Source organism: Etheostoma cragini, chromosome 23 (genome assembly GCF_013103735.1).
Source record: "Etheostoma cragini isolate CJK2018 chromosome 23, CSU_Ecrag_1.0, whole genome shotgun sequence".
NCBI classification, from domain to species: Eukaryota; Metazoa; Chordata; class Actinopteri; order Perciformes; family Percidae; genus Etheostoma; species Etheostoma cragini.
In genome coordinates, this window is record NC_048429.1 from 12,531,232 (window position 1) to 12,555,777 (window position 24,546).

Below are 24,546 nucleotides of genomic sequence, written 5' to 3' on the forward strand. Positions count from 1 at the left end.
GGGGGGGGGGTTACTTGTGCAGCCATGTGTGTGATCCTCATTGCCTCTACCTGCAATTGTGTATGTATCTCATCTTCCCACCACGTGCATTTCCATCATAAAGGAGCAGAACTATATAACAGTGTTGCAGATATCTCAAAGATAATAATAATAATCAGCCACATGGATAGTAATTTTACTATTCATGAAATGTTGTCACTTGAACAATTAGAACAATACCTAATCAGGTCACCAGTAAAAAAAAAAACGAGTGTCTGTTATCAGATGACGGCGCAAATGATTTGATCAATGCTCTCAGTGCAGCTATACAGAAATTAATGTTGGCTCTCCTCAGCAGGAAGCTTTTTTGACCCTTAACTAAATAAACCTTATTTATATGTGTGCAGTTACCTGACAGCTGAAATCGAAAAACTCTTGAAATGTGTGGCCAAGGAGGGGTTTGTTTTTGGTACTATGATTAACTATTTGTTTATATTCACTCTAAATGTGGTTTTCCATACATTTTATTTTCATATCGAAACAATTTTTTTCAAAATGTATTTAAAGTGTCACGTGAAAGTACTCATTATACCACATAATCGGGCCTATCAGAGGGTTTCTATTGTTAGAATATTATTACTGTGTATTTTTATTGTTTAGCTGGTTGTGGTGCTGCTAATTAGGCTATAATAGACTACTTTAAACACAGGTAAATATGTTGTATTTAATAGTCTTAGATGCCCAAATGTTGTATTGAAAATGTCAACGTTCAAAGTAGCGTTTCACTATGTCTGTCAAATAATTTTCGGGAGTAAAAAGTACAATATTTGCCTCCAAAATGTAGTTGAGTAGTAGAAGTATAAAATAGCACATGATTGAAATTAAGTATCTCAGTTTTATGTAGTACACTACTTGTTTAAATGTGCTTAATTACAGAACTTACCAGCACTGGGGACGGTTAAGGTCTCTACTTTTACGTCAAAATGTCAAACACATTATTTTCTGCATACTGTTGAATTTTTCTGCAACAGTTTGTGCCTTTTCTTCATCAATGTATGGTGAAAAAAGGAAGGTTGTTTTTGTGTGTGTGTGGGGGGGGTTTAACCCTCCTATCCCCAATGTAAAGTACGGCCATGAAAATACGCCTATGCCTAGAAGAAAAATAAATATGTAAAAACCTTGATTACGTATGGCTTGTTGCACAAACAAACAGCCCAGACCTGCTGACTCAGAACTGAACCCTTGTGTTGTCTTCCCATTGATCTGCAACTACAACTGTTTTTCTGGGTTGAAAGTTCAACAGTTTGTTGTTCTTTTTCTCAACGTTTTTTTCAATTTTATTCCTATTTTTTGTCACTTTTTTGACGTTTTTTAAATTAGAACCGCACTTTTAGACTTTTAATTATTGTTGTTATATCATTATTATTATTATTATTTTCCAATGTTTTTGATGTTTTTCTTGTCACTTTTTCTGATTTAGTTTGGTCACTTTTTCAGCGATTGAAAAAATAATGTTTTTGTTGATTTCTTTTCTCCCTTTTTTTGTAGCAAAAAAAAGACAATTTCAAACGTTAATCAATGGCTTATCAAGAAGTTGAATTAAAAACAAAAACAAATTACTTAATTGTCTTATATACTAAAATAGTATTAAAAGAACAAATTGAACAGAAATGGGTTTGCTGCTGCATTGATCTTCCAAGCTGCCTGCAGTCCAGGGGGACCAGTTCTGTTTATATTCAACTCTGTACAATCTGCTTTGGAAAGAAATATGCATACACACTCTTGCAAGTGACTCATTGACGTCATACCTGTAAACCATCATGTTAACACTAAAGACATTCAATGGGATCCTTTTCAACAGCAGTGACACTAATCTCATTGATGTTGATTATTAGTCATTTATTTGTTACAGCTCATTTTCTGCAGTGGCTTGGCCTTTCTATCCAACAGGATCTTGGTCAGAGTATACGCCCAGCATCTCTGATGTCCTCCATCTGCAGGTCCATTTGGCTCCGCGGCCACGGGAGACTTGACGCCAGGGCGGGGCAGCAATTATTCTCACTTCTGTTGGTCAATTCCATTTCACACACACGTGTAAGCCTAAGCACATAAATCGCTCGATAAAGTAAGGTATTATTGTTGATGTTAGAGAACCTACTTGTGTAATACTCCACCCCGTCTGACCTTTGGCTTGTCTGCCCGCTCTGTCCTCTCACATTCATTCCTTTGTTCCACTTGCAGGACGTTGGGCTCAGGCTCTTCTTGGTTGATGCTCAAGAACACAAATTGCCTTTTAGTTGAAATGGCAAAAGTTGAATGTTTACATCTCTTGAAACTTATAACCTAATCATTAAGGATATTAAGTACATTGGGTCTTCAAGGTGTAACAGGCAGCTTATTCTCACAGAATTGTTTATTCTGTTGTTAGACACTTGTAGCGATTACTCCCCCTACAATATACAATATATATACAGTAAACACAGTAAAAAAGATAGACATATATACTGTATATACTGTACATATACAAAAATAAAACTGTTGCACCAAATTTTTTGATAATATTGATAAGATTATCGTGATAAGCAGTATTGGTATCGAAATTGATAAACGATACCCATCCCTAGATGAGACACCTACCCAATGTCCTCCTCTGACGAGACATTGTCCCTGTGTTGTTCTTGAGGTTTCACCTGGGCGTCAGTCAACTCAGAGGTGGACAGAGGTACATTTGTGGTAATTTTGGAGTCTTTGTTGCAGGCTGCACTTAGAGGTGGACACAGATGTCCACCTATGGACAGTCTCGCCATGGCAGCTACAACTCCTTCAATATAATCCCTTTTATCATGGCAACATTCCTAAAAAGAGAAGGATATTTGGATATTAGGTCAGGTTTGTAAATAAGGTCATTTCATCCTAAATAACTAAATAATAGTGAAAAAGAATTTTAATAATTGCAAGAAAATAAACATAAAAATAATAAAAAATAAAAATATGCATACATGTAAGTTGAAAAGCTGTAAAACTAACAAACCGAAATATAAGACAAAAACTAACAAAATCAAATGGTAAACCTAGTAGAATAATAATAATAATAAAGGCATATACATGTATTTGATTGATAACTTTTACAAGTATAAAAAAGAAGCTGCTTCATTATTTTGACTTTATTCAGTTTTTACAAACAAATCAACCAAATGAATCAACTTACCTTTTTTTCACTTGAGTTGTTTTGGTCTTTTCCAGACATTTTTGTTCAAAACTCAGTTAAAGGTTTTTAAGGTTTTTCTGAGAGCTCATGACACATGTTGACACTGCGTTTGCGCAACCCGTTCTGATTTCCTGTATTGTCAACTACTGTAACAACAGTGTGATTCTAGAACTCGTATGGTGTCATAACATGGAACATGAGGGGAGTCCCTCCAAACTGCAATTTAATTAAGAGGGAAAACTATAAAATATTAAATGAACATTTGAATGAATGTTGAATGAATGAATGAATGAATAAAAGAGCTGCCTCAGCCCTTTTTAGAATCATAGGGGTAATAAACCTTATCACTACCTAGCTTGTTATTGGTAGCAATATTGCTAACCATTTCCCTTGCATGAATCTACATGCATAGTTACTGCTAATTTGGGCAACTTTCTATTAAATTGGGCTGAACAAAAGGGTTTCTGTTGGATTGTTATAATTTGGGGGCACTTTTTGTACCATTTGTATGGTTTTCCTTTTGTTCTTAACTTAACATGATGGAGATTGGCAAAGTCTCAACACTTAGTGACGCATAACTGACAATAGACCTATCTGTTCATATGCGTGAATGTTTCCCAGAAAACTTGGATAGCGGTGGTTTTAGGTTTCCTTTTATACCAATACAACTGACTGCAGTCTTAAGACAAAAAATGTATATTCAGCCACAGAACATAATTTGGGGCCTCTGAGGCTTCAGGGTAAACCCAAAAGCCTTTAATGGTAAATATGTTGCATTTGTCACAGCATAACCAACCCTGGGAACTTGCTCACTCTCATTTTGTCTGCGTTTTACAACAGAGTTTGGTGGTGCAATGACGTCATATCTGTAAACCATCATGTTAACACTAAATACATTAAATGGGATCCTTTTCAGCGGCAGTGATACCAGTGTTTTTGATTATTAGTCATTTATTTGTTACAGTTTATTTTCTGCATTGGTGGCTTGATCAGAGTATTCGCCCCGCGTCTCTGATGTCCTCCGTCTGCGGGTCCCTGTGGCTGCGTGACAACGGGGGACTTGATTACAGGACGGGGCAGCAGCTACTCTTATTTCTGTTGGTCAGTTCATTTACACTTACACTTAAAACATTCGTTGCTCAATAAAGACATCTTCTGGGGAGCTCATTCAAAATGAATTGATGCTTAGTATGATTGTTGCTTTTAGATAACATACTTGTGTAGTACTCTACCCCGTTTGGGCTTTAGCATGTCTGGCCTCTCTAACCTCTCACATTTAGTCCTTTCTTCCGCTTGTAGGACGATGGTCTCAGGCTCTTCTTGGTTGATGCGCCACAGCACAAATTGCCTTTTTGTTTAAAAGGCAAAACTTGAAATGTTTAGATCTATTGAATCTTATAACCTAATCAATAATTGTCAGTAAAAGGGTAATGGGGAGATACCTACTCAATGTCCTCTGACAAGACATCATCCCTGTTTCTTTTTTGTGGCTTCACCTGGGCATCAGTGGACTCAGTGGTCTCAGAGGTGGACAGAGGTACTCTTGTGGTTATTTGGGGATCCTTGTTGTAGGCAGCACTTAGAGGTGGACCCAGCTGTCCACCTATGGACAGTCTGGCCATGGCAGCTATAATTTCTTCAATATTATCACTTGGTGGTGATTGTTGACAATTCTAAAAAGAGAAGGATATTTGGATATTAGATCATTTCATCTTAGGGGGCTTTCACACTAGCCTCATTTAATGCGGTTGAATCGCCCCTTGGTGCGGTTTTCGGGCAGGTGTAAATGCAGCAGTCAAACTCAGATGCGCACCAAATGAGGACCAAACAGGCGCACCGTGGCCTCATTGTTGAGTTGGTCTCCGTGCGTTTCAGTTGAACTCTGGAGCGATTTTCTTGTGGTGAGAACGGGATCCGACATAGAACCACATCGACTGTCTACTCCGCGTATCTGAGCTGTCTGGCCACTGTAGTTAAGTTTTCTTTGCAACCTGCCATGCGGCAGAACATGCAAACTGTAACAGCTTGCAGTGTTTCTCTCACAGAAATAAACTGCGTAATTCGGGCTAGACAAAATTAACTACAGGTGTGAAAACACCTTAAAAGAACTAAATAAAAGTGAAATAAAATGTAATTAATTACAAAAACATCATCACTGTACATAGTATGTAGATAAGTAAGTTTAAAAGTTGTCAAACCAAACAAAATTAGACAAAAACTAAATCATACACTAACCTGATACTGACAAAACTTTTCAAATTTCTTGTTCAAATACTCCTTTTTACATTGTTTTCTTAGCAGATGAAACATACATTCACATTATTAGGTTGATAACTTTTACAAACTAGAAAAAAAAAAAAACTTTAGTGTAGACAAATCAACTAAATGAATAAACTTACCCTGTTTTCACTTGAGTTATTCATGTTTGTTTAAACTTCAGATCAAGGTTTTTTGTAGAGCTTTCTCTAGTGTGTGCACATACATTTGTACAATCAGTTCTCACTTCCTGTAGCTGAACTACTGGTAACATCACTTTGATTCTAGAGTTCTTATGTTGTCATAACATGGAACATGGCTGGAGTCCCTCCAAACAGAAGTTCAGTTACATGTGTAAGTCATAATTCTCCCGAACCTTCTTCACGTGCTGTATGTTAATGAGTTTTTCCTTAAAAACTGGCGTCACAAACAGGATTCCAAAATAAACTACAAAACCGGTAATTGCAAATGATATTGTTTTTGCCTCACCATGTCTGAGTTTTGACGGTATCAAAAAAGACACTATAAATTTGGAATTGGGCTATAAAACATCCAAGGCCTGAGGAAGGTCTGATGTCCTTGAAAGATTTCCAGCAGAGATTAAAACCTAAATTCATACGAAAAATGAGGAAAGAGCAGCAGAGCCGTGCCTTGTAATTGTTTAAAGTGACATGACTTATGACGTGTGTTTGTATGGCCAGTGATCGGGACCCTATGGTCCACTTCAGGGATAACTGCTGTAACTTATTGGTTAAATAGATACACTGTATGCTTACAAAACAACAACAGTAAAGAAGCAGTAAAACACCACCATTAAATATACAAATAAACTAGTGTGTCTATGTTTGCAATATGTATTACACATTTTGTAAAATCTCTTTTCAACTGATCAGAGAATTAGAAATAGACTATAAGCGGCATGTCCCTGTAGGGCAGGTTGAATGAATGAACTTTACTAGAGGTTAACCTAAACCATGATGACAAAAGGCCCAACATGGGTTGATGCATAGGCTAATGGTTTATGTTCTAAGTGCATCTAATGCATCTTTATTACCTTATTTTGTATGTCATGTTTTATTGTTACTTAATGTAAAGCACTTTGGAAACCTGCTGGTGGTGTAAAGCGCAATGTAAATCAGTGTTGATTGATTGATTGAGCTACAGGACAAAGTCCTCACACAGGACAACGTCCTAAAGAGCCTTATTGGGGATGCCTACAGTATGTCCAAAGGGTCAAGACCCCGTTAACACAGCATGAAACTACTCTGTTATGGACTGATGAGTATTTGATATGATAGTATGATAAATGTCTAACAGAAACGTTTTTGCTGGTGAGTGAATGTGTACTAATCAAATCTCTGGACAAATTGTCTTTGTCTCCAAGGTGGAAAGGTCCATACCAGGTGCTGCTGCCAACAAAGACAACCTTTGGGTTGAGGGGAGAAGAGAATGGGTCGATGCTTCAAGATGCAGGCCGGCTCCCCCAACTAACAACAAGGAGGTGAAAAGCGATGGTGAATGAGAGGATGGGTTTTCCTCTTCCTCCCCCTTCTGCTGAGTGGGTCCGAGCACATGACTAGCGAGGCAGGCGTGCCAAATGTTCCCAGGGTGTCCAGGCGCTTTTGGGTTTCGAGGAGTTTTGGCTGTTCCAGGAGGATTTTCACGACGCTGTGTCACTGACGGAACGCCATGACGTGGAAAAAAAGGTTATTCAAAGAATGCTTTTACACCACAAAGGAACGACCAGCACAGAACTGCTTAGTGCTTGGCAACAAACTAAGGTGAAAAGACATTGTTTTCAAAAAGAAGAGCAAAAGAGGACAATTTCACTCGAACAAGGAGGGTGTTGTATCTGCTCCATTTGGGTTTGAATGTCCTGTTGACAGATATGAGGTGGGTGATTGTTATGTTGCATTTGCTGTGGTTCATTTAAGGAGAAGATTTTCAATGAAATACTAGTTACACCTACACCTCAAATGTCCGATATAAAGGTACTAAAACTCTCCCATGTCTCAACAACTGATCAAAACCCATGTTGTGAAAAATTTGAAATTAGAACGGTAGTCTGCTGAAATAGCTGCTCTGTTTAACTTGATTCCCAGGGACAGGAGAGAGCTCACAGATGTACCAGGTAGCTAGCGTTATACCATTTTACATTATCTGTGTCATGCTACCTTAGAGACAACAATTATAAAAAAAGATAAATACATCTGAATGACAAAAAAGCTGAGACACAAAAAAATTTGGCAAACTTTTTAAATTAAAGGCTAGCACTGGATTTGATATGGGGAATTATTCAAGATTGTTTAGGTCATAGGGTTTAAGTCACAATTGATGTTCTTTGATTATGAAGGTTCCACCAGGTTGTCTGATTATGACACAGTATCTGATGTAATCACTTACATTAAGTGACTATGGAGCTGAACAAAGAGTGAGTACTTATCTCTGTTTGAATAAGATTTTGGAGATACATAGTCATTCCTTATCTGCATACAAGCAATACATGCTTCAAAATCAGTGTTTAGTAGAGTGAAGATTTGGGGGTTTTTGGGCTCTGTTCTGTGGGCTAATCAAGGTCAAGGGGACCTCTGAGACGCCTGCCATCGTAGGAGCCACGCCTGGCCTGAAGCCAAGCCATAATAATGCTTGCTGATGGTGAAGAGGAAGCAAACAAAACAGGAAAAATTACATTGTGCGCTACAATGACGCACTGAATTGAATTGTTAATACTGATTGTAATGCTAACATTCCTTGTCTATTTTATTTTCCTCTGAGTGAAATGGTTTAAAACACGAGGTCACAACAGTTGGTCCTCACAAAAAGGAGGTAATGATTGAGGATTCACTTGGTTGGAATTATTTGTTAAGAAGAATGCTTTTAATCCTAGTTTTTCATTTAAGTTTCCATTGTATTTCTAATATGGTCAATTTATGTTTATTCTCAATACCATCTATGTATTTTGCTTTTTGAAATTGTTTATTGTAAATTTACTGTTTGAATGTATTAATACCAAATGTGTTGATTTGTTAATGTGGAGTGAATATTTCAGCTGTGTCTCTGTGTGGAAAAATTAAAATCAGGCCTTTTAGACCTGATATAAGGAGGTATCTGTGGTGGAATTTCCAGAAACCCCATGTTGTGGTATGATGACAAGGGAAAGCTTAGACAGCATCAGGTCCTTAATAGGGGACCAGAATATTTGGCTAGTCTCTAACAACCAAACCTCTTCATGTATAAATGTTTGTCCATCTACAGATTTAAGCAGTCTACGTATGCAGCTACATGATCAGGGGATGTGTAGTCTTTTGGGGGTCGGTGGGCCAGCCACACTTTAGTATACTTTCCAGAGAGAAAGAGAGAGAGACAGAGAGACAGGCAGGCTGAACTAAGGTTCAGCTAAATGTGACGCCTCCAGCAGGAGTTTAAATACACCTTATGGAAGACAGGATCTTCAGAGACTTGGGACAGCACTGCACACATTGTGGTTAAACTGTACTGCCTGCATAATTGTCTCCTCGATTGAGCGTTCATTAAATGCTTCTGTGCAAGCCATAAGTCTCCCGAACCTTCTTCACACATGTGAATAAGTTGCGCTGCTCCTGAGTTTTTTTCTCAACAACTTGCAATGGTCAACAAATACTAAAACTCAGTAAATAATCGGAGAGTCAGATTAGAATAAGGCTCCTTTGTCCTAAAATCAAGCAGTTTGGGCAGTTTCATTTTTTTGTCAAATTAGTATGCAGCGGGAGATTTATCAGGCAGCTATTGTTTACTTTTAATTTTGTATTGTTCAGTGGCCCCAGTACTAGTAGCAGTAGTGTTGGTATGTATCTAACTAAAATGGAAGCAGTCTCTGTACGTCTGTCCTGCGGTTTCCCCTACATATTTTTATCTGATTAGCTTTACACTTGCTGATGAGTGCAGAGTTGAGAACGAGCTCTTGAGATCTATGTGACAAATGTATTAGTAGTATATTATTTACATACTGTGTTATTAAGAGGGGACCCCTTTTAACTGTCACACAACCCAATGGCATGCTGGGTACACCTCACTAAAGCACAATCAAAAATCGATGAGGAAAAAGAGACTGGAGATGTTGCATTGTAGCAAATTCAAACATTTAAAGCATCAGCGATATAACTTTCTGAATGAATTCTTTTGTTCTAGGAAATAGCGGTGCCATGTCACTTCTCCGACTCCCTATGGTTACAACCTCTCAATAACCCGAAACATTCCCTTTGGTCTTACAGCCCACCAATCCAATGTCCCTTTGTTTCGACAAAATAAACCCTATGCTCCGACATCCCATTGTTCCGACCATATAGTTAGGCTTTTGTGGCTCACCTTCCGTCATCTAAAATCAGAATCAACAATAACAAGCATAATTACTTTTCTCTAGCTTAACACATTTAAATGTTCATCTAGCCTAATCCACAGAGTCATACCACAGGTTTAGTGTCCCAAATTTCCGGTAAAGTAACTCCATTTGTACAGGTCCTATCCCCTGACCAATTGGCCAATCTTAACCTTAACCACTCGAGGTCAAATGCCTAACCCCAACCAATCGGCTATCCTAACCTATATAAAAAGCCTATATGGTCGGAACAATGGGATGTCGGAGCAGAGGTTTTATTTTTTTCAAACAAAGGGATGTCAGACTTGTGGGATTTAGGACCAAAGGGAATTTTTTGGCTTATTGAGAGGTCGGAACAATGGTGCGTCGGAGAAATGGGCAGACCCCGGAAATAGCCTGGTCCCAAATAGCAAGCAATCTATGTTTTAAACAGGCACTGCACTAGTTGAATGAAAATTAAAATGTCAGTCCCGTATATTAGTAATAAGTCTGTTTAGTCTGCTACTTTTTTTGTTGCCATGACTGGATGTTGCATTTCTATCTTACAGCTGTATATATATATATATATATATATATATATATATATATATATATATATATATATATATATATATATATATATATATATATATATATATATATATATATATATGCGCAACATCCAGTCACGGCAGAAAGTCATAAATAAAACTGATTACAGTTGAAAGACCAAATGAAGAAGCCACACTCATCTTGAAATTTAATATTGTGTATATTGAAAAGCTGTAGGTGGCTTTACCGAGTTTACAGTGGTGATAAATTGGGCTGGTACCGCTGACAAACATTGTCTTGAGCCTATAAAATAATCGAATTTGATTACATCACTGACTTTGAGTAATAGCGCTTATACAGGTTGTAGTTTTGCAGTAATCAGTAATACAGAAGTTTTAGAACAAAACAATTTTCCCTGTGAGAAGAGCAGACTCCATGGTATTATTTACAACAGAGACACAGCGTGCCATGCTAGATGTGTTAAATAACCGGACAACTGAATGACTCTAATAACCAAATAAAAAACTGGCTGTTATCTTGATTTATGTTGAAGTATGGGGCTCGTGCACCACAACTATTATGCCTGAGCTCCATGTCATCAATCCTGCCTAGAGCACTAAATCCTAGCCAGGATCTCTGAACCCCTATTGGTATTGGATTTCAGGACAGCCATGAAACCCTCAGTCAAAGCTTTAAAACATCATCTTTGTCTTAATCCACTGATCGATAGGTCTGACAGGTTGAAATAACACAATAAAGTAGATTTAGTGGTCTAGCAATGTGGGGACATTTCATACTTCAGATTAAAGGCTGGTGTGTTCTGATAGAAGAGGTAAAACACTGTCACTGCTGCTGAGAACATCCCAACTTAAACCGTTTTGGATGTTCACCCTTTGAAAAATATGATACAGAATCTTCTTTTACAAAATGATTAATAGAATATCATTATAGAAGTAAAATAAGTTTATGTACACATTACAAAAAGGTCTAGGTTTGTATCATACTATATATTTCAAGCTACAACTCAATTTTATATCTTTTAGCAATTGTTTGTTACTTTTTGACAAAGGAAGCATGGGATAATGGGCTCTCACACACACTAATATTCTCAATAATATGTCCCTATTTGTCCTGAGAAGTTGACTGTAATTATATTTACAGAAAAGATATCAATGTGTTGCTACATGGTACATTTCCATTACAAATGTGTTTTGGAGGGTCATTATTATTGGTACAGCACTAATGAATAAATCTTTAAGATTTCTTTCATATAATTTGTAATTGCATACTTAAGATGATTAATGGTCGCACCTTTTCAATTAATACAGGGTTTATCTGAATTATAAGAAAGTTAAAAATGGTGCTCTCATAAATTACAAATCAGTTTTTCATGTGCAAGGTGAGGGTAAGAGGATATTGTTGCCTTGTCACACCAAGGTTGGGTTGACCAGTGAAGATACTGGGGCATTTGTGCCACATTCAAGTGGCACAAAAGTGTCCCGTTTGGGAACAGACATTACAAAAAAGGCCAAAAATGTGTAGTTTTACCTTTGGATAAAAATCATATTGGCACTTATTTGAGTCCGTCTTACATAATCCACCACTTTCTGACAAGCCACCTACCAGCAAAAACATGTTATATATGATTTAAATGAAGGAGGAGCTCCTTGTGTCTTGTTTTGTTTTTTTTAAACTGTTTTCTTAAAATAATTGCCGGTGAATATCCTAATTAATACATTTAGAATACATTAAGAAGCTCAAAAACACAAACAAAACATGCAATTTACATATTGACTCAGAGAAGATGCTCAGTAATTAGGTGGAAGGAGTCACTTTTTGAGCACCATTTGTCTTCACACAGTAGGCCATATTCTGTACATTTGTACATTAATCGTTGCTCTATCTACCAGCTGTGTTAGATGTTCAGAAAATGATTGACCATAGGATGTAAACAGGGGAAAAAATGCTCCAGTTTTTGTTGCCTATGACATCAAACATTGTCAAAACTAGAGCCCAACCCATACATCATATAGACACAGATAAAATCTACTACTGCCTCACATTAATTGTCCAAAGACGTTTTACCAAGGCATGCAACGAGCGGATAGCCCAAAGTAATAAAAAAAACAAAAACTGTCTATTCTCTATTGCTACTTAAACCTCATTGAAGCACATGGGATTTGATCAGCATCCCTACAGGTAAGGCCTTTAAGACACTTCAACAGATTTTCCAGCTCTATCCTACACAATCCCACAAACAATATGCTTGAGTGTCACACTTGACAAAGCCTTTCTTCTGTGATGGAAAGCCAAAGAGATTATCTGTGGAGGTATTCCGCTGCTATTAGCAACAAGCTGTCTGTCACCTATGTCTACTTGATCAATTCAACATATATATTCCAGGCAACATTACGTTGACACGTAATCTCACCTAGATGTGACTGCCGCTCAAGAAGACAGATTGAGACTGGAACCCAAGCCTTTTTTCACATGGATTGCCCTGCATGACAAGCTACCGTCACTGATAAAAGCCCATTTAAATGTATAGAAGGGTGTCATGTTGGAATTTGTCGCCGGAAGGTTAGGGAAGTTAGTCTATCGGGAGGGTTCCCCCAGGGGCAATAAGAAGTTGAACCACTGAGTGCTCACTCCAGGACGCCTATTGTTAGTCTAATGAACAGACAGGATTTGATTAAAACATTTCAAACATCATTTGGCCCACAATGCCGTGCCGAGAAGCTCCCCCACCAAGCACACTTAACACCCTGATGATCTGAGGCGGGTGGCCTCTTACTCCCCGCTCAAAGGTGAGCCCACAAATCACTGTAATGCATTCAGCAGGGTCTCTCGTGCTGCCTCTGTTTCCCCACTCCCTGTCTCTTTGCCACTCGCAATGCTCGTCGTTAAAAATTCATTAGACGCCGTTTGTATCGCCTCCTCAAGGATGTCACCCTTGATGGCCAACTGTGTAGGAAAAGGCAGCTTCCGCAGGCCGGAGGGGATTGATGGAACTCCCAGTGTGTGCTGAGGTACTCTCCATGGCTTTGATGTATGCATCAGATCACAGTGTTACAAACATGCTTGGAGTTTGAATGAGACACACAAGTGGCTTAGTGCATAACCACAGACTGTGACCGCCGTAAGTTCGGCTGCTGTAAGAGCTCGTCCACCCTAAGTGCACTTCAGAATGTTTCAATAGCTGTATTCTTTTAATGACTTACTGTATGTGCTACTGTTGTAGCGTGCTACTGTTGTAGCGTGCTGTGTTGTATATTGGTAATGGGTGCAGGTGACAAATAGATGCAAAGACTATCTGCAAAGACTATGGTTTATATGGAATTTTTGCAGTGATAGTGTCAGTGTAAATCAGCAACGTCAAGAGCAACGCTGAACTCCTGACACTTCTGTAGTCTCCAATTTTGTTTTTAATTGAAGTGTACTCATATCGATGCTGAAATAACAGTGCATGATAATGGAAAACACTTTCACTTCTGTTTAGTAAAATGAGTTGAAGTGTAATTTTTTTGTACAGTATTTCTATTTTGGGGAGCTTGAGTCCACTTGCTTTTCAAAATCCCTCCCTCCCTCCCCTTCCTTCTTTCTTTTAATGCTCACGCCCCAGCAGCTAATTTATTCAAGGCTCAGCATTTAGCAGGCGTAATCCTCTCTGCTGATGCTTTTAGGTGCACATACTGTACAGTAATTGTATAAAAGAGCAAAAGTGGGGATTCAGGCACTCTGATAATCACCTACTCTTTGCCAAGAGCACACCAAAGGTAGTATGGAAAATGGAGGGGGAGAAAAAAGAAGGAGAGAAGCCAAAAAACCTTGACACAGGAGAATCAGCTGTGTACTGGACCGGTGAGCCGGGTCAGGCTGATAGGAGCTTGGCCGGCACGGTCGGTGCACCCAGCCTCCGTCCTGTCCTGCAACTCCGGTGCAGGTCCCCGGCCATAATGGAATCTGACAGGATGTAAATGAGTTTTTAAAAGAGCTGGTGAAAGCTCGTCATTTTTCTCATTTAGTGGTCCAGTGTGTTGGCCAGGTCCCCAGCTGTCACCCATGCTATTCCAGGGATACGGAGGGGCACTCAGCATACAGTAGCAAACCTTGATTACTAATGCCATGTTGGGTGGAAGATGCATTTCACACTCTTGATGGGGTTTTTCTTTAGTCATTCGTTATTTATTTTCTTTCTTTTTCTGCTGTATTGAGTTGTCAGCAAATATCCATAGTATGCCATAAAAAGGTTATAATATAAGTTATAGTATGCTATAAAAAATGTTTAGTACAGTGTGTCGTAAATATAATATGAAAAATGTATAGCATGTCATTAAAAATGTAATAACACATTTCGTTATATGGTGCGCCATGAAGCACATGCGTCCTTTTAACTCTGGTGTGTCAACTGTTTAATCATTCTTTTAGCTAAGTATTTCAACTGTATATTTATAACTTTTGGCTAAGTATTTAACTTTTCATTTGTTACTTAAACTATTTTATCCAATCATTCATTGTGTACTTTTAGCCAACTACAGTATTTCAACTTCTCAGCTCGTTTGAATCTAACAATTATTGCCACACGTGTGTTGTGTTAATGTGTTACAGCTGACTTATTAAATTGTCATACTTCTATTTCTATTTTCTGCCTTAAGACAAACGTGTGGATCTTTATTAACACATTTTTGTAAAATTTCTATTTTTTGTTGTTTGCATGAGTTGAGATGAGTTAATTATTTGATATTCCCACGTGTCCCCTGGCAACTATAATAACTCTCTGAGAAACAAGTAGCCTGGTTTGTAAGCGACTGCCATAGAGTACTTTGCAGTGAGCCTTTAAAGCTTTGCTCCTGTCCTATTTAGAGGAAAATACACATTAGCTCTCAAGATGATTACAGGAGTCTCCATTATAATAAAGGTTTAAATAACCTCAATGTAACACCCTATTGGGATTATGTTTACACCATTACTTGTACAATAATTTGATCAAAAGCAAATACACAACCGCTGTATGGTCTTAACAGTTATACACGGTGCAGTCACCTCAGCCAGATGCTCTCAGGGCTGCTCAGCAGTACCAGTGGAGCATTAATGAGCAGTGATAATGGCTAAAGGCAGTTAGTTAGAGTTAAATGGAGCTTGAACACCCAGCTGACAATGAAACATCTACCACAGAGAGGTTGATCAGGAGGAGCAAAGGCAGTGCTCAGACCCGGAGCTCTGGAGCTTAACCTGATACTTCACGTGTCAAATTCCACACAGCAGCGAGGCATTCAATGGAGCAAAGGGGGAGGACAGCACTACTGCTGGATATATACAGTAATTAGGTTTTGTTTTTAAGTGTGTCGGGCTTGGCTTTAAATATTCTCGTTATTGAACCACCGTATTATAGATAAATCATTTAGTGCTTGATAAAGGGTATTTAGATAAATACGTTAAGGATCAGCATTTGCATCATACATGAAGTTATTGCTCTAGGTTGCATCTACACGGTGACCTTAAAATTGTATGGTGACTTTTTATTCTCAGATATTGGATGTTAACGCAACACTATTTCATGTCATAGTATTAACATTTTGTGTACTGTGGGTTTATGTTTGGTTTCATGCTGCTTGGAGATCATAGACTGTACATTTTAAGTTTGTGTTTGAGACATGTTTTCTGTCGTTTGGTGGGTGTGTCTCTTGTTTTTTGGCTCAGGTCTCAGGTGAGACTCAATTAGCAAAGACGTGTCTGTTAACTTGTGGCAATAAAACCTTTAAAAGGTTGATGTTTGTTTAAGCCATATTACATAAGAGGGTTAAATTTCAAGGTCTGAAAGTGCAGGCCTCCCTTAAGTGTAATATTGTGATTATACAACAACGGTGCCCAACAAATAAGTAATCAATCTGTATTCATATTGTGGAGCAATTTGCTCTTTAAATAAAAGAACAAACAGACAGGATTTCTGGTCCCTCGCTGGAAGTCCAGCCAAATTGAGCTATAGCTTTCAAGAAGCCGTGGGATAAATCCCACCCCCACATATAAACACAAAACTGCCAACTCCATTGTGTGGTAAGTAAGACATCTGCTGAAAAAGTTATCATATTCATAAGCATGATTGTCTTACTTTTTAGTTCAAAAACATCTAAACCACCAAACTACAAAGACATAGCGGACCAGACGCAAGCTTTTATTTTGAAAAGTCAAAGCTCTGGGGCGGCAACAGCCGGGAAGGCATGAGACGGGAGCATACACTGTGTATTCTTAATATGTTGTATTATACTATTTTATTGTATTATTTTATATTATTAATACAATTAATTTAATATACAGTCTATGGATGGGAAGCATGAGACAGGTGGTCTCCAGACTGCAGCCATATCCGACTTATAAAAAGACAGAGCACTCCCTCCCCATTGGGACGAAAATCAAGCTGTTCCAATTAGCGCTCCCTCTAGAGGCCGGGGGATCTTCTGTTGTGTAATCCGGATGCGTTTGCCCCTGTCGGCCACCGTAGTTCTGGAACGAAAACATCAGAGTTCTTGCCTGGGAAAACCCTGATGAACTTCCGGCAGATTTGAGATTTGTTTAGCAAGTCTGTCTGGCCAAGTTCCCATTCAAGCCCACTTCCAATTTTTCCAAATGGAGGCACCAATCCCAACCGTTAAGGTGGGATTTACACACTGACGATAGCGCAACATGCTCGCTAGATGAGATGTTTTTCGGTCGCTCTGCATACGTCCTCTCCTTCATTGCTCTGATTGGTTTTAGGTCTAGCCAAGAGGCATTTGAGTGGCGTCTGTTGGCGGCAACCTTTCCCAGGCCCACTCTCACTTACTGTACATCAAGAGTTGGGTGTCAACCAGGCAAGAGTTTCTCATCCCCCGGTAAATCAACTCGAAGTTCATGGTTAGACTCAGAGCTTGTCCTGAAATGGGCCCCGGGTCACAGATAGAACCTCATCATTTCAGGGTCAGGAAATTGTGAGTGTTGGCATGCACAGTTAAAAACATGCCTACAAAATGTTTAACCAACAACTAATGTTTTTTTTGGTAACTTGGGGGCAAAGCTGTGAACCCGACACTGACATATTGCCACCTTTTAAGTTGTTCTTTGGCAAACTTGTTACCATATAGTTGCTAAAGTCTCAGTTAACCAGCATCATAGCAGCTTTTTTTAGTATTTTTACCTTTTCTCTGATGAGGGCGCAGCCTTGGCGATGATACAATGACAGTTTAACAGCTGCTTTCGACGAATGATGAGGTAAAGTAAACCAAAGCAATATACTGAAAATTGGTAGCTCAGAAGAGTTGGGTCATAATTTCTATGAGTGAACATTTGGTAATTCAAAAATAGTAATTGTAGCAGCTGTTAATTAACATTTATTCTTAATCACAGTGAAAAAAAAACATGGGTGAAACCTCCTTTAATGGCCATTAAAGAGAATAAATAATGGATTAATCCTGTCTTAAAACAACATGACTGTGGTGTAAGATAAGAAAAAACCTTTATTTGTCCCACCGTGGGGAAATTGCGGAGTCATTTGTTCTTATGTAGCCAGCGTGTCACCCACTGAGGTAGTGTTTTGTCTCTCATTGCCCTAACCTTGACAGATTATTGGTCGCGCTGAGAAAACCTGAAACGTTTTATAGGTTGAAAGTATTGGCAGGGGAAGGCATCCTTGTGAGGTAAGCAGCTGTGCTGGCCATATTGTGTATCGATCCACCTTGTGCAGTGATGGCTGCACTTAATTAGATTTATATTGTAAACAAAGACTCACAGGATGAAATTTAAATTAGCAGATAAATTGCTCTCCATCAAAGCAAATAATAATATTTTGTGCAGTGTGATGCAGAATTGGTATTTCTGAGATTTGTCTGGGCTGTAAACAGAGGGAGAATTTACCCTTAGGGTTTACTGCAGGCTGTAGAGCTGCATGCCGCCTGTGTACTCTCTGCAGGCGTTGCTCTTTGACAGACACATTGACCGACAAACAGAAACATGCTGGAATGCAAACACACAGGCGTGCTCCCATCTTTTCCTAGAAATGAGAGATACATGAGGCTTTGAAGCTTAAAAAAGGAGAAAATCACGCCAAAAAGCACCAATCTACTGCCCAATCTAATGCCCCAATTTGACTCCCTAATTGTATCACCATACTCCTAGTTGACTGCACCTGCTTAAAGCCGTAGCTCCAAGAAACCCCTCATTGTCTTGTCCTAATCATTTATAAACATATAGAGGCATGACTCTATACCTCAAGGATATAAAACAGATTGGAATTCAATCTAATGTAATTAAACACTCCAACCCCCTCACCACCTTACAATCAGTCTCTTATAGAAGAAAAAAAAGAAACTTGGTTACTTGGTATTATTTCCGGCTCCAGATTTGCCTCTGTACACAGACTTGTAGAGGGAAACGCACAGGATGATCCAGCAAGATTGCTGTAGCTCTCAGAGAAAAGTCAAGTGTGGGTGAGTATGATGGTTCAAACTAGGATTAAGTGAAAGAAGCTGGGGTTAAGACCGTTGCTTCTCTGTGTTTAGAATGGAATCAAAAGACTTTGTGTCCTGCATTAAGTCAGTAGGAATTAACATGGATTTCTGGTTCTTGTTTGAGGAGGTTCACACATATTCCCATTGGTGTAATGCAGGATATAAAAAATACCTGTAGCAAATACTTGAATATACCTGCAAGTGCCCAAGCCTTTTCCCCAAGTGCAATGTTGAAAAAAGCAAAAAATTGTTAAAAAAAGCCATAGTATATCATATTGACAGTAGTCAAAGTATAGCATTTTGAAAATGAAAGATAAAGAAGCTATAGTAGGTTGAAAGTAGGTTAAAGTAGTAGTAGGTTAAAAAAATTATAAAACTAAGTACTATGATATTAAATACTATGTTGAAAAAAGCCTTTGTATAGTGAGTAAAACAAGAGATAAAAACACCATTGTATATTACATCGAAAAAGTGTCTTGCTTACCTTCCAATTGACATGCAAGTCATAGTATAATATGTTGAATAACGTGATAAAAAGCCATAGTATATCAAGTTGCAAAAAGCCATAGTATATTATCTCGGGAAAAAAAGATAAAGAAGCTATAGTATGTTGAAAAAAGGGATAAAAAAGCCATAGTATACTATGTCCAAAATAGTCATAGTATAGTTTGTCGGAAAAAAAGATAAAGAAGATTTAAAATGTTGAAAAAAAGAATAAAGCCATAGTATTGTATGTGGAAATTAGTGATACAAAGCCATGGTATAGGTTGTCGAAAAAAGTGATTGGAAAAAACCGTTGCATAGTCAGTCAAAAACTAATGAAAATGCCAAAATAGCATCCACTGACACTTAAGCAACAAGGGATCAAACTACCAACCTTCCAATTGCTAGGCAAGAGCTCTACCACTGAGCCGCTGCTCACTAACGTTTTTCTTCTTTTTGACATACAATCTCATAGCATTTTTTAATTTTCCCGACATAATATACTATGGCTTTTTATAACGTTTTCAACATTCTATACCATAGCTTTTTTCATGCATGTTTGTTAGACATACTATACTATGGCTGTTTTTACATACTACAGTATGGCTATTTTATAATTTTTCATTTTACACTATACTATGGCTTTTTTTTCACTTATTTCGACATATTATTCTAAGGGTTTTTTCGACATACTATACTATGGCTTTTTTATTTTCGACATGTTATAATATGGCTTTTTATCACTTTTTTTAAAAACATTTTCAACATGTTATACAGCAGAGTGGCTGTGGCACAGTGGTAGTGCGGTTTCCTGCCAATTGGAAGGTTTGTGGTTCAAACCCTGGACCCCAGTACTACAGGACATGCAAAGCTGTGTTTTTTTGTAACTTTTTTTTCAACATATTATACTATGGCTCTTTTCACTTTTTTTGACATCCTATAGTATGTCTTTTTATTGCAATTTTTTACATACTATAATATGGCCTTTGATCAACATACAAAATTATGGCTTTTTATAACTTTTTTTGACCTACTATAATATGGCTTTTTTTAACATATTATACTATGGCTTTTTTCATCACTTTTCCTAACCATTCTTTACTATGGCTTTTTTATCATTTATTTTGACCTACTGTTCTATGGCTTTTTATCACTTTTTTTGACATACTATACTATGGCTAGTTCATAACTTTTTTCGAGATAATATAGCATGGCTTTCTCATCACTTTTTACTTTTTACAACATACTCTACTATGGCTTTTTTTTACATACTATACTATGAATTTATTTGACATACTATACTATGGATTTTTCATCCCTTTTTCAACCTATTATAACATTGATTTTTTTGACATCTGCTATGGCTGTTTTGTCACTTTTTTCGACACAATACTATGGGTTTCTCATCACTGTTGCCGACGTACTATAACACAAGGCTATAACACAGATTTATAATCACTTTTTTCGACATACTATGCTATGATTTATTATCAATTATTTCGACATACTATAATTTGACTTTCTTATCACATTTTCAAACATACTGTTCTATGGCTTTTTTATCACTTTTTTCAGCATACTATACCGTGGCTTTTTTCGACATACACTTTACTAAGGCTTTTATATCACTTTTTTTGACATACTATACTATGGCTTTATCATCACTTTTTCAACATGCTTTTCTAGGGAGTGGCTTTGGATCAGTTGTAGAGCGGTTGCCTAGCAATTGGAAGGTTGGTGGTTCAATTCCTGGCCCTGCAGTCCCGACATACTATACTATGGCTTTTTAATTACTCATTTCGACATACTATGCTATGATTTATTATCAATTATTTCGACATACTATAATTTGACTTTCTTATCACATTTTACAACATACTGTTCTATGGCTTTTTTATCACTTTTTTCAGCATACTATACCGTGGCTTTTTTCGACATACACTATACCAAGGCTTTTATATCACTTTTTTTGACATGCTTTTCTAGGGAGTGGCTTTGGATCAGTGGTAGAGCGGTTGCCTACCAATTGGAAGGTTGGTGGTTCAATTCCTGGCCCTGCAGTCCCATTTCAAATTGTTGTTGCGCGTCGGAGTGTGAATGTTCTTGAGTGTTTTTCTGCTGAGTGGTACCTTGTGTGGCAGCCTTGGCCATGATGTGAATGGTTGCTGTATGATGTAAAAGCACTTTGATTAGTTGTTAAGACTAACAATGCCCTATATAAATACAGTGAATGTGCATATGGCTTATTTTGACATAATATTCCATGGCTTTTGTCGACAAACTATAATATAGCTTTTTTATCACTTTTTTCAACATATTATAGTATTTTTATCACTTTCATGTCACTTTTTTCGACATGGCTTTATATATCTTTTTTCAACATACTATACCATGGCTTTGTTCAACATACTATACCATGGCTTTTTTATCACTTTTTTTGACATACTATACTATGGCCTTTTGATCACTTTTTTCGAAATACTATACTATGGCTTTTTAATCACTCATTTCAACATACTATGCTATGATTTATTATCAAGTATTTCGACATACTATAATTTGACTTTCTAATCACTTTTTTTAACGTACTGTTCTATGGCTTTTTTATCACTTTTTTTAGCATACTATACCGTGGCTTTTTTTGACATACTATAATAAGGCTTTTATCCAAATACTGTACTACGGGTTTTTTTATCACTTTTTTTGACATACTATATTAAGGCTTTTATCCAAATACTGTACTACGGGTTTTTTTATCACTTTTTTTGACATACTATTCTATGGCTTTTATTGACTTACTGTACTATGGCTTTCTTATCACTTTTTTCAATATACTATAATATGGCTTTTTTATCACTTTTTTAAACATGATATACTATGGCTTTTTTTGACATACTGTACTATGGCTTTCTCATAACTTTTTTTGATATACTATCCTATGGCTTATTATCACTTAATTCGACATACTATACTATGGCTTTCTTCGAAAGACTATGGCTATGGCTTTTGCCGACATACTATCCTATGATTTTCTTACCATTTTTTTTGACACACTATACTATGGCTTTCTTCTAACTTTTATCGACATACTATACTATTGCTTTCTTATGACTTTTTTTGACATACTATTCTATGACTTTTTAATCACACAATTCAACATACTATACTATGGCTTATTATCAATTATTTCGGCATCCTTTACTTTGACTTTCTTAGCACTTTTTTTGACTTACTCTGCTATGGCTTTTTAATCACTTTTTTGACATTCTATACCATGGCTTTAAATTACTTTTTTGACATACTATGATATTGGCTTTTTAATCCCTTTTTTGACATTCTATACTATGGCTTTTTTATCACTTTTTTCAACATACTATACTATGGTTTAGTTTGACATACTATACTATGTCTTCTTTATCACTTTTTTCGACATACTATACTATGGCTTTTTAAATCACTTTTTTCGAAATACTATACTATGGCTTTTTTATCACTCATTTCGACATACTATACCATGGCTTATTATCAATTATTTTGACATACTATACTATGGCTTTTTTATCACTTTTTTCAACAAACTATATCATGTTTTAGTTTGACATTCTATACTATGGCTTCTTTATCAATTTTTTCTACATACTTTACTATGGCTTTTTACAACATACTATGCTATGGCTTTCTTATGACTTTTTTCGACATACTATACTATGGCTTTTTAATCACTTTTTTCGACATACTATACTATGTCTTTTTATCAATTTTTTTTGACATACTATGCAATGGCTTTTTTATCACTTTTTTCCTCAAACTATACTATTGTTTAGTTTGACATACTATACTACGGCTTTTTAATCAATTTTTTCGACATAGAATACTATGGCTTTTTAATGACTTTTTTCGACATACTATACTATGGCTTTGTTCGACATACCATACATGGAGTTAATTTGTTAACTAAGGTTCGGGAGCAGGGCCACGCCTAAGCCACACCTCTAATCAACAGACAAACCTACATATACTGTGCTGCGCAGCCAGACTTGTGTCTCTGATTGCTTGACGCACCCTCCCTTTCCCTCTCCTTCATCCGTCTTCCCTTCCTGTTGCACTTCTCTCTCTTGTCTCTTCTAGGTACCATCTGGAGGTCTGTAAACTATTCGGGCGAAAACTGCTTCTGTGACGGAACCCCCATCTTGAGTCTCTTCCACACGGTCATCACACATCCTCCCAGACCATCCATCAGACGACATCCACATCAATTTTGCACATTCATAATGTTCATTTGAAAATTCATAATGTTCATTAAATCTTTAATTAACACATAGATGTTGCGTGGTCCATGCTAGTGAATATGGCTTTGTTATCACTTTTTTCAACATACTATACTATGGCTTTCTTATGACTTTTTTTGGCATACTATACTATGGCTTCCTAATCACTTTTTTGAAATACTATTCTATGGCTTTTTTAATCACTTTTGTCAACATACTTTACTATGGACTTTTTCGACATACTATACTATGGCTTTCTTCTCACTTTTTTCGACATACTATACCATGGCTTTGTTTAACATACTATACTATGGGCTTTTTAATCACTTTTTTTGACAAACTATATTATGGCTTTTTAATCACTTTATTCTACATACTATACTATGGTCTTCTTTATTACTTTTTTTTGACACAATATACCTGGCTTTTTACAACATACTATGCTATGGCTTTCTTTTGAGTTTTTTTGACATACTATACTATGGCTTTTTTATCACTCGTTTTGACATACTATACTATGGCTTTTTAATCACTTTATTCGACATACTATACCATGGTTTAGTTTAAAATACTATACTATGGCTTCTTTATCACTTTTCTTGACATACTATACTATGGCTTTTTACAACATACTATGCTATGGCTTTCTTATGACTTTTTTCGACATACTACACTACGGCTTTTTTTATAACTTTTTTCGAAATACTATACTATGGCTTTTTTATCACACATTTTGACATACTTTACTATGGCTTATTATCAATTATTTTGACATACTATACCATGGCTTTTTTATCACTTTTTCGACATACTATACTATGGATTTTTTATCACTTATTTTGAAATGCTATCCTATAGCTTTTAATTACTTTTTTTGACATACTATACTATGGTTTAGTTTGACATACAATACTATGGCATCTTTATCCCTTTTTTCAACATACTATACTATGACTTTTTTATCACTCATTTTGACATACTATACTA

General features: G+C 37.0%; 1 long non-coding RNA gene across 1 annotated transcript in view; it reads right to left on the reverse strand.

Annotated features, from left to right (window-relative positions):
• The window catches only part of LOC117938992, a 15,875-nt gene extending 2,150 nt beyond the window's left edge, over positions 1 to 13,725 (reverse strand). The window contains exons 1-2 of the long non-coding RNA XR_004655513.1: positions 13,715 to 13,725; positions 6,179 to 6,186 (exon numbers count right to left, since the gene is read on the reverse strand). This is a non-coding gene — a long non-coding RNA (uncharacterized LOC117938992). The remainder of the gene's footprint in view (positions 1 to 6,178; positions 6,187 to 13,714) is intronic.
• Positions 13,726 to 24,546: the final 10,821 nt, after the last annotated feature.